This window comes from Oxyura jamaicensis, chromosome 7, assembly GCF_011077185.1.
Source record: "Oxyura jamaicensis isolate SHBP4307 breed ruddy duck chromosome 7, BPBGC_Ojam_1.0, whole genome shotgun sequence".
Taxonomy (NCBI): domain Eukaryota; kingdom Metazoa; phylum Chordata; class Aves; order Anseriformes; family Anatidae; genus Oxyura; species Oxyura jamaicensis.
The window spans coordinates 38,838,239-38,849,402 of NC_048899.1; the positions used below are offsets into that span (position 1 = coordinate 38,838,239).

Here is an 11,164-nt window from a genome sequence, read left to right on the forward strand (position 1 = left end):
TTCTTCAGGGCTATAATTTACTTATCTGTCTGCAACCCTAATGAATCTCCCAGTTCAGTGCTTTAATCCTGTTTTCTGCCTTTTTATCTCCTTTTTGACTCTAACTTTCACAATTCTTACTATTGAATGGGAATAACAAAAAACAGCTAAATATTTAGATTCTGTAGTGCGCATTACATGTCTGGGAACTAATGAAAGACTTCCCTGCTTTACTCCTCCAGCTCTGGCGATCCACCACATCAAATAAGGGAGTTAACTCAATAAAAAGCAGAGAGATGAAAATACAGGAGAAAAAGTGATTTGCATTCGGAAGACTTAAGACTGTAACTTCATTCCAGCTCAGTGTAGCGCATGTGCAGAACTTCCTCGTTGTTATTCTGAGCACTGCGTTCCCTGACTAATGGGACTAGGGAAAAACTATTTGCTAAGCGAAAAAGTTTGCAAATTTTTGAGTTGTTTAATTTTGCAAATCACAACTCTGTCCTATTTTTTTTTCTAACACATTTATTATTTAAAAACGGTTTGTAAAGTTTCATAAGCAAGTAGTCAGTGTGTTGTTCATAAGCTCTGTAATTTGTCACTTTGGTTATGTTTTTTCTGATCTCTGACAGGAACATTTTTTGAAGGAGGACAGGAATGCTAAATAAGGTATAAATAATGCCAGAGATCTGTGAATAGTCTGCACTGACTCACCTGGGTACTCGCAACCGCATGGACAATACCATCATATGATAGAAGAAAAATAACTTTAGCTGCATATTTGTAAATGTCTGGTGCCATTGAAACAGGCTCTGGTAATAGGTGAAGACTTCTAAGAGACAGTACACAGTCCTTCAGCGACAAAAAATTAGGAAAGATGGCCCACGCTGGGATGAGAGATCTTGTTCAGGCCAGGAAGCTTTGTGACTGCATAAAGCCGTGAATGTGGATGGCTGAATGGGATCAATGAAATGAACTATCTTTGCACATTTGTTTTATGCTGCTGTGTTTTAGCTCTGTATTGTATTGAATTAGTGTGTTTATTTTAAGAAGGAATTTTGACTGCAAACATTTAATTCTGGGAATGCGTGCAATCATAGGAAACCCTATCATAAAAAAAGCCTCTCCCCTCACAGTTTTATTGGAATCGTTCTTATGAAGTCTGTACGTTGGGTAACTTTGAAACTGAGCTCTTTTCAGGCAGGATCCACGGAATCCACCAGCTTGGAGAAAAAATGCCGTGGAAAATACAGAGTGAACTTACACGTGTGTTTAATGAGAATTGATGAAAAATGCAAAAACTTGATCAGATTCAAAGAAAACCACATCCTGAGGGACAATGAAGGCCTCCGTTAAACGCAAGTACCGTTGGTGAGGTACCAGGAATGAGTTAATCCCACTAAGAAACGCAAGAGGAGGGACGGCCAGATAACAGAGTGACATTGTTTTTCCCTGATGTCAGCATAGAAACCCAAACACAAAGAGGTGAATGTAGTCCTATGAGAGAGCTGTTGAGAAAGCTGAATGTTGAGTTTGTGCCGAGGCATACAGCAGAATTAAAAACTACTCCGTGCAAGATGACAAAGTGTTTCCTGGAACCAGAGGCTGCCTCCAGACATCTGGACAAGACCAGGGCTGTGCAGACAGTCAGGATCGTGAAATGCGTGTGCAGTATCACTGGGAACTTTATTGCTCCTATGGCAGCAACAGCTCTCAATTTCTGCCTTCTGAAGTTTTAAGAACTTGCAGTGTTGGTAGGCTTGAGTTTACCACTGAGGAGATTTATAGCTATAAATGGGTCATTCTGATTTACTGTATAGTTCAGTGTAAGGCAAATTATTTCCTCCTGCAGGATCCACGTGTTGAGTCTTGCCTGAATATCTCAATTTATTCCTTATTTGTTAGGTGGTGGTCTATAGGATGTTTAGATCTAGCAGCAATAGAGACTTTGTTTCACTACAATACAAGCTGCACATAAACTCTTGCATGGGCAACACAGGAATATTAATTACATGCTTGCTGATATGCTTTGGATCTGTACCTGCTCTTCTCAGCAACTTGAACGTGTTCTGCCGTGACGTGCCCCCGAAGAGGAAGGTTCACAGGTGGATTGATTGTCCATCAGAGCTGCACACCCATACAGACACAGTAATACCTGCATTCATACCATATTCATTTTCTGCTGTCCTAAGATCTACAGAAGGCTAATTTAAAGGAGGAAAAAAAATATGTTTTTAATGGCTTTGTGCTTTTATTTCAGGGATTGGTGTCAACCTGCTCTGCACCTTTAACACAGTCCTGTTACGAGCCACTGTTACTCTGTGCTTTGTGTTAAAAGAGGAGTCAAAATGTGAGTTGTTGAGGTTACAGATTTCAAAATCTGCCGCACCGGAGGAGCGGTGTTGAGCGGGCAGTGCTGAAACATCCCCGGCTGCCTGTGGCAGCTTGTCGGAGTGTTGTAAATTAAACACACTCAAGTATTACGTGCCACAGTGTGGATGCGTATAGAGGGCAGAATAGTGCGTATTGTGGAGACAGACAGTGCTCAGATTCTGAAAATAAATGTGAACGGCGTGTGGGACCAGACATTTCGCACTCAAGCTAATGGAAGTTGCTGGTTTTAGTGGGAATGCACAGCCAGAAGAGCCCGGGTGGGATTTTTTCCTTTTAGTAGCAGGGCTCTGTTTTCACCAAGTCCACATTTAGGTCGGAACAAGCCCAGGAGAGGTGCATTTTATGGCAGGATGTTATCTAGTCACTCAAGTTGACCACTTGGAAGCTGCAGACCTGTTAGGAAAATCTGAGGTAACGGAAGACGGTGCTGACACGGATGCGTGCGTTAACACACGGGACCGTTCGCTGTTCTTAGCAGTCCCTCCCGGCCACCGGGCCTCGACCGACCGGGCCCTCGCGGCTTGGGCGAGGCCGCCAGCGGGGGCGCTCGGGCCCCGTCAGGGCTGGGCCGCGGCCTGGGGCTCCGGCACCGCGCCCGGGGCTGGCGTGGCCTCGGGGCGCGCAGCGGGCCCGCCCGCGGCTCAGGCCCCTCAGCGTGCGGCGGGGCCCGCCCCTCTCATAGCGCGCCGCGCCGGGGCCGAGCAGCCGGGGATGTAGCTCAGTGGTAGAGCGCGCGCTTCGCATGTGTGAGGTCCCGGGTTCAATCCCCGGCATCTCCAGCGGCTTCTTTTGCGCGGGGCCCGTTCCCCCACCCGCGGGAGGGCCTGGCGCAGCCCCGCGGCTCCGCCTTTTGCCTCCCGGTAACGCCTCGGGGAGGCGCGGGAAGCGCGGCGAGGCTGCGGGTCCTCTGCGATTCAAAACCGAGCGGGTTGCGGCGAAACGAAAGTAAAAATTTAATAAATAAGTAAATAAATAAATAAAAACAACGTTGCATTGGCCGGGAATCGAACCCGGGCCTCCCGCGTGGCAGGCGAGAATTCTACCACTGAACCACCAATGCGCGCTGCGAGCAGCCGCCGGGCTCCTTCCCACCGCCCTGCAGCAGCCGGGGGTTCCCCCCGGTGCTTTCTGCTCCTGCCCTTTTTATTGGCACACCGTTCAGCAGCACTTGTACCCGCTGTCCCCACGATGAAACACTCCTAGAAAGTTAGCCCTGCTTGTATACATTTTTGCTCTAACAGACTAAAAAGCCTATAAATCTGCATAATAAACCCAGCGTCCTTTACATTTAAAGGCCTCCAGAAGAAGCCCCAGGAGGGTTACGTTTGTTCCTCTTCGTTCCTGACGTTGCCAGAGGAGGCCACCAGTTACAATACAAGGTGGTTTGCACCGTGGTGTAATGATGTCATGTTCCATGATGAACTATGCACGGTCTTGGCATTTAGTCTGCCGTGGACAAGCTCCCAAGAACAGCCACACACAAGACAGAATTCAAGGAAAAGCAACATGAAGCATTTTGCACCAGGTGAACATTAAGGTGTGTGCACGAGAAGAACAGCTGGGCTAAAACACATGCTCCCAAGAGGATGAACTCCTACCACCAATCTTTTCATGAAAGGTTGCAAGCAGGTATTTTCTTCTTGGATTAATAGTAATTTGACATTGCAGATAACATTCTGATTTCCTGTGTGAACATATATCCATACCAAAATGTAGGCTTCCCTGTGCAGGGTAGTGTTTATCCTGGAGTTATTACCCAACTGTTCCAATTGCATGCTCACGTCATGGAGAGGATGAACCTTTTTCTGCATGAATAAAGCTGAATCTGAACAAAACTTGTATTCTCAGTGTCTGGAAACAAATGTGAGACCGGTTTGTCTGTCAGCCTGTCAGATACCAGGGGCCAGTATTTCACAGTCACCCCCAACCCAGTGGACTAACGCAGGTCCGTAACAAGGCCATCACAGCTCCCATTTCCTCTAAGCTTCAACTTCTTATTTTCCTTTGTCAGAAAGCAACACAGTAAATAATAATTATAATTTAGGCTATTGCTTACAATTTCACCAGTTGGCCCTGAAATACTGTTTTCCCAGAACCAGAAAAACCCAAAAGAGTTAGGCAGATGTGAAACATACTCATACTGAGAAGACTCTAATTTACTATTTAATATATCTGACAGCCACGGCAAGGTAAATAGCAATAGCTGATGAAATGTTTGCCCCCCCTACTTTTACTCTGTTACCTCCTTCCACTGCTGCTGAGCAGAGATCTGGGACGGCAGGGGGTGGTCAGGCAGGGGGATGGATCTGGCAACATCTGTCTAAAGCCACGTGGAAATCAGCAGAGCTCCACGAGGCAGAAGAGTCTTTGGGCTGCTTCTCCTTGGGCTGCTTTTCCTTGGCCCACCAAGGCAGTAAACAGAAGAGGCTGTATTTCTGTGGAATTACTGCTTGTTAGAGAATCATCACGCAGACAGTCACCACAGTATCAAACTTTGCATGATTATCAACAACACACCATTCCCAGAGTAAAAATGAAAGCAGTTCTTGCTCTCGTAGTTAGTAATTTAGAGAACTGTTTCCCATGTCTGTTAGACAACGTTTTGCATCTGTAGACATTGGCTGAAGAGAGCTCAGTGAATCAGGAGGAGTTTGGCTCATTGGAGCTTGAATGTTGCTCCAGAACATGCTCCAGAAACCCTTTTCCAAGCAGCATGACACAGGCTCACACTTAACTTCCCTTTAAAAATGACTGTATGTTGGAGACTGCTGGATGGAGAGGATCAAGACCTATAATATTAGAAAATGACAGTCCGGAGTCACAGAAGCGGTGAATATTTCATGAGATTGGTTCAGCTGATTAATTATCTACATCCTATTCCAATGAGACAAGGAATGCTTCGAGTTTATTGTCTTAATCAGCATAAAGGCTGGTAGAATGTTCCTAGCAAAATCAGTGCAGAAGGGTATGTTTTGAGTAAGGCTACAAGAACATTACAGGAATATTAAGTGGAAGTACTATCTTACAACAAATTGAAGGACAAACAGTTCATAAAAATGTGTTCAGTAGCTTTCATCCATAAAACATACATATTTTTAGAAGTTCAGTAGATGGCCTGAATGGCATTAAGAATCCAGCATCAAGGGAGCTACTTTCAGCTGAGATTATTTTGAATATACTTTTGTACGTTTCTAACCAATACCTGATGAACAGATGAGGAGGATTATCTTTTTAGAGACTCAGGCCATCATTCCCTTCATTTTAGCTCAAAATCTTTCAGGTGGTTAAAAGGATGCTATAAACCTCCAGCAGAAACAAGGAAGGCAAAACTTGTTATAGGAAGAAAGAAAAGGATTTTCTGAGGCCTTTTTATCCCCCCCAAAAGGGACAAATACACTTCCTTCCATTCCAGGTCTCCTTTAAAAGGGCTCTGATCTTGCTGCTTCTTGACACAGCACCTTCATACGGGGCTCTGCTGCTGCGAGGCACAACTGATGGGTTCCAGGCGCTGCTGCTGACCCTGCCGTGCACCTCTAAGGAGAACGCTGTAGCTCAGGGGCGCTTATAGCCTCCAGCACCTCATGTTCAGGTGGTACATTGCATTAGGAATAAGGTAAGGACTGATGGACAGGCAGTGGTAAAACAACTCAAATCAAGCTTAATACTGTGGGTGCAAATTACCTGGGGTATGGTAAGGGTTCGTCCCCTCTTCTCCACCTGGTATGGCTATACATTCCCATGTCACACAACGCAGTTATGGGTGTGCAGCCACCCACATTTAAATTGCAGTTGCATCAATGCCTGTATTGGTATGCAAAAAAAAAAAAAAAAAAGTGAGATGATACAAATGTACCTCTACGATTTGCTTTGATTAGCTTTTTAATGTCTCGCTGTATTAAATGGAGCTCTTGTTAGAAATAATAACTCAGACTGACCTGAAACATAAAATACCTCTTTGTAAGAAGAAATGGCCTGGTCACCCCTTTCTTAACTGACCAGTACCTAATGCCTAATAGTACCAGGAAAATCCAGACAACACTTATTATTGCCCCAAAATAATGACAAATAACTGCAGGCCTTTCAAAATGGTTTCTAAAAGCCTCTTTAAATAAAGGCTTCCAGAGTGTCCTCTTGTCTCTCTTTCCAAAGTGCAGAAAATTTACACCATCCCTTGGCAGCTCCTCCGCTGAGCGCAATACGTGCATATCAACTTGATTTTAACAGGTCCGGGAGTAAGTTGGGCACCTAAAAATATCTGCTTACCTAAAAAGACAAATGAATCTGTATTGTGGAGCCTTCAGCAAAGATTGTTCAAACAAAACAAACAAAAGAATTGTGGTGATCTTTTAGGCAGGACTTATAATGCAGAACAACTTGTCAGGGCAGGTTACAGCTCTAAGGACTAGCAATTTTGACAGTGTCCCTCTGAGCGCAGGGAGAGCACAGGGACTGGTAGGACAGCAAAAGGTCACTTGGTCACACGTATCTGCTGCCTCGTTTACGTTTATCTCAAGACCCACTAGGCTTGTCCCAATTAATTATTAAAATCTGCAGGGAAAATATTTCTGTAGATAAGAAGGTACGATATTAAATTCTGGGGAAGCTGGAGGATAGCGAGTGTGGTCAAAAGCAGTGCTAAAAAGCATCTGAGCCCCAATATCAAACCCACAAGCTTCATACACGAACAGAAATCATTTGCATCGAGCAATGTTTATGTGTTTCACATGGAGGAGAAATGGAAACTTCCAGAATTTCCCATCTCCCTTTGTTTTCAGCTGAATTGTTCTGTATTACAGGAGGTCACCGAACCCAAACTGGTAAGATATATGTGGATATTTCAAACAACTTTTTCCAACACTGCTATTGGTGGTTTTTGTTTGGTTGCTTGCTTGCTTGCGTTCTAGTGATTTGCATAGGTCACTTACAAATCTGTGGACACCCTGAAAATGTTTGTCCCAGATATTATTCAAATGCTGACAAACAAAAACTATCAGCCAAGCAATGCTAGAGAAATGGACATTAGAAAAGAACAAGAGAGTCCAATCTTGTATCTCTTCATTAATTACTGGAATATTAGGCTATGAAAATGATTGTATATGTCTTTGGACAGGTTTTCTAAGTTTTTTCCTAAACAATTCAAGAGAGAAAACGTCTGGATAAAAAAGCAAATGGATGTATCCACTGGGCCGATGCTGGTCTGTCAGTCTCAGAGAAAAAAACACTAAAGCACAAATTCCAAAAAGCTTTTTCCATTCCATATTCTGAATGTAATCCCTCCCTCTGGCATATGAAAAGAGAAAATAAATTTTAAAGGCTTTTTTTTTTTTTCACATTTACCGCCACAATAAAGATCTTCATAAACAACAGAAAATATACACGTAAGTAGCCCAAAGAGTCGCGCTTTCTGAAGATATCGCCTGTCTTTTCTCTCTCTCTCTCCCAATGAAATTAATGTTCCCTATTGGACCTAGCTCGGGTCTGAGCCCCAGACAAATACTGGTACTCTGCCTGCACTGCTGCACATGGCTTCGTACCATTTCCCAGCTCTCCTGTAGTTAAGATGCCTGCGCTACCATTGCAGGGAGAGGCCAATTAATTATCGTGTTTGTTCCGCAACAAATATTGTGACCTGTGACCTTATTCTTTTAAAACTGCAATTTTTGCATTTGCTTCTGTGACTCAGCCCTGATTTGTTATCTTTATGTAACAGCAAACAATAAGACATAATTATGATGATAACACATGACTTCCGTTTTAATAGAAAAATGAGCCATTTCTCTTTTCAGACATGCACACAAACACGGGCACACGCACAGAAACACGGTGGGCCTTTTATCTGCTGAGTGTAGGGGGGGAAACATTCAAACACAAGCAATACAGCCCTGCTGCAGCTGGTAAACCGAGTATGTGGTATGAAGCAATGCGGTTGTGTTTCCGAATGACACCTGACACCAGCAGCCAGAGATGGGAACGCTGTAAAATGTTCAATCACAGCCGTGACTAAGTACTTTTATTTTCCAGGGGTGGGACCTACCGTGCATCCTGCTTCAAAAAAATGCAGCTGAGAGATTCTGTTTCTGTTTCTGTTCCTGTCACTTCTTTCAACTTCTCTACGATTATTACCCCTCGCTCCTCACAGAGACATTTTCCTAAAGACAGATTAGGAGAAAACATATTTGTGAATGTATGAACAGATTTTCCTCTTATGATACATAGCTTTGGCATGCAGTCAGGAAATGATGATAATCTCTTTCTCTATCTTCCCTTGCTAATGAAGAAAAACTGCCTCTGGGGTTAAGGACAAAAGGTGAACTCTCCCTGAACACAATTTACACCTGCTGGGCACATGATTGCAGGCATCCCAAATTCTTGACTTGGCAGGTGTCCCAGGGACCAAGCCACACGCACACAGACTAGAGAGGTAATGTTTTGATCTAGACAGTAAATAAAAAACACACTCGAGAGGGATGAATTCTGTGATACATCAAGGCATTCCAGGTTTTGTTTAGCCTTGTAAAAATCTTGCTCTACTCAAACTTATGAAGACCAGTTTTTACCAACCAGTAACCAAGTAACCAGTAACAAAATCACAGCTGTTGGTGGAAAGCCTAATCAGGGGAGGAAAGAACCGTCCTTCCCTCACTTGTTGGTAGCTGGGTCTGGAGTGTGTGAAGAACCCATCCAGGTAAGAGATGTGATCCTCATAAAAGTTTTCACTCCCTCTGGGATTTCCCTTTTATGTGACAAGCTGAACAGGATTTTTTATCCCCTTCATGATTTTGTCACTTTGGAAGAGTTCAGGAAACACACAATCTCTGGAATTCATTATGTGCTTACCTAGAAACCAGATGTAGACACATTTTACACCCATACGCTGTCTTGTTTTGCATCGATCAAAATTTACCATAAATTGATGCTGACAATGCAGATACATCCAGGTAGACAACATTTAGGGGTGAAAATCCTTGTTTCCTAGCCAATTATTGTTATTCATTTCTCACACTTAGAAAACAAAGAAAATGAAAGGGAAAGGAAAGGGAAGGAAAGATGAAAGATGAAAAAGAAAAAGAAGAAAGAAAAAGAAAGAGAAAATAAAGAGAAAATAAAGAAAAAAATAAAGAGAAAAAGAGAAAAAGATTTAAAAAAAATGAAAAAAAAAAGAAAAAGAAAAGGAAAAATAAAAATAAATAATCCATAACCATCTGGGGCTTTTTCTTTCGTTTTCAGTTCCTTCTGTTCAACTGAGGACTTCCCATGGAATGGACTCTAAACCTGAGTATCTATGGAGCGCACTAATTCCCTCTGTCACTGGAGATCTTGTTTCGTTTTAAAAGCACTACCAAATCTCCTAATTTGTCTAGTGTAGAAGCTACTTCCAGCCTGAATATCACTTACTTTGCAAAACTTCTGAAAGCCAACCCTTGCAGTTGTTTACTGACTTTAAATGCCACCTAGAGAGTTGATAGCCATCCATTTATTATTGCAGAGTCCAATTTAGCTCATGCAGTTATATCTGACCGAGGAGGGAGGGATTAGGTTCCTACGGCCTCCTTGGATGGGACCTTCAGCTGGCCAACAGGTGACTGGAGCGTGCCTCAAGGACGCCGTGTGGGAGGGAGCTGTGCCCCACCGCTCAGCGCGGCAGCAGGTTGTTTTTCTGTGCCTGATAGAAAACACGTCTCATGCTGCCTGTAAAGCATGTTGACTAAGCAGTGAGCACGGAGGAACGGCAATAAAAGCATTTTCTGGGAGGCAGCCAAGAAGCATGGCTAGAGACAGCTGATGCCCGTATGCCTGGAAAGCAGGGACACGCAGGCAGCGCCGTGCCCGGGGCACGCAGGGACCCTGCGTCTGTGGCACCGGCTGTGTCGGGCAGCTGAGGCAGGCTGTGCCTGGACAAAGACAGACCCACGGCGGGGCGTTCGGGGACACGGCCGCAGGAGCAGCTAGTGTTTTGGCCTAGCACGGAAAACGAGATCCCAGCCACTTGTGGAACCACAGCTGCAGGGCACTACAGTGTACAGGTGCTGGGAAAAGCGCAGCCCAAAGCTCAGCAGTGAGTTCTGGAGGGGGAGGAAGATCCTGGTGTATTACTATTGCAAGCTGTCTGCTGCAAAACCAAAGTGTGATCCCCTGCCCCAGCACCTGTGGGGGTGTTCCCTCGCGTTTCCCAGGGGTGGGCTTCATTACCTGTGCCCCAGATGCAGCACGCCCGAAGGTGGGAGGTCTGCCTTCTTATCGGCTAACACTCGGATTAACTGCTACACGGTGCTGCTGCCAAGCCCAGTAAAAATCAGTACGTCAGCAGGGTTTCGTAAGAAATTGCCGTTCAAGGAAGCGGGCAGAGGTATCAGGTCACTGAGCGGCAGCCACAGATGCAGCTTCTTCGCCACCCTCGTGGCACACGAGGGCTGCTGGAGAAACCTGAAAGTAACGAAATGTGAATCTGGCTCCGCACGTCCCGTATGCACCACCTATTTTTTTAAAGGTGAACTCTCTGAGAATTAGTGCTTTTCTGGGCAAGAACTCTACGAGTTCCTCTGGAAATCACCCGGAGCCTGCCTGCGGTGGCCCTACCACAGCCAGGAGACCGCTGCCCGTTACCCGGCTCTGTCAGCTGGGAGCCCGCCTGGGGCCCAAGGAGCGCAGCAGGCTTCCTAGGAAGCGCTCCCGGCTCAGGGGCAGTGCCCCCCGGGATCCCCAGCACCGCGGTGCCGCAGCCGCGCTGCGGGCCTCAGCGGGGCCGGGCCGGGCTCGCCGCCCCCCGCCGGGCGGGACAGCGGGGCCGGGC

The 11,164-nt window shown here is 45.3% G+C and overlaps 1 long non-coding RNA gene and 2 other non-coding genes across 3 annotated transcripts; 1 reads left to right on the plus strand and 2 right to left on the minus strand.

Annotated features, from left to right (window-relative positions):
• The first annotated feature begins 3,080 nt into the window (after positions 1–3,080).
• On the plus strand, positions 3,081–3,152 carry TRNAA-CGC. The gene has a single exon. It is a non-coding gene; the product is annotated as a tRNA-Ala (tRNA).
• A 210-nt stretch (positions 3,153–3,362) lies between these two features.
• TRNAG-GCC lies at positions 3,363–3,433 on the minus strand. Its single transcript has one exon. It is a non-coding gene; the product is annotated as a tRNA-Gly (tRNA).
• Positions 3,434–5,250: 1,817 nt separating this feature from the next.
• LOC118169676 lies at positions 5,251–6,680 on the minus strand. Its single transcript, XR_004752225.1, has 2 exons — positions 6,637–6,680; positions 5,251–6,174 (listed from the first exon to the last, which is right to left on the minus strand). It is a non-coding gene; the product is annotated as an uncharacterized LOC118169676 (long non-coding RNA).
• Between the last annotated feature and the right edge of the window lie 4,484 nt (positions 6,681–11,164).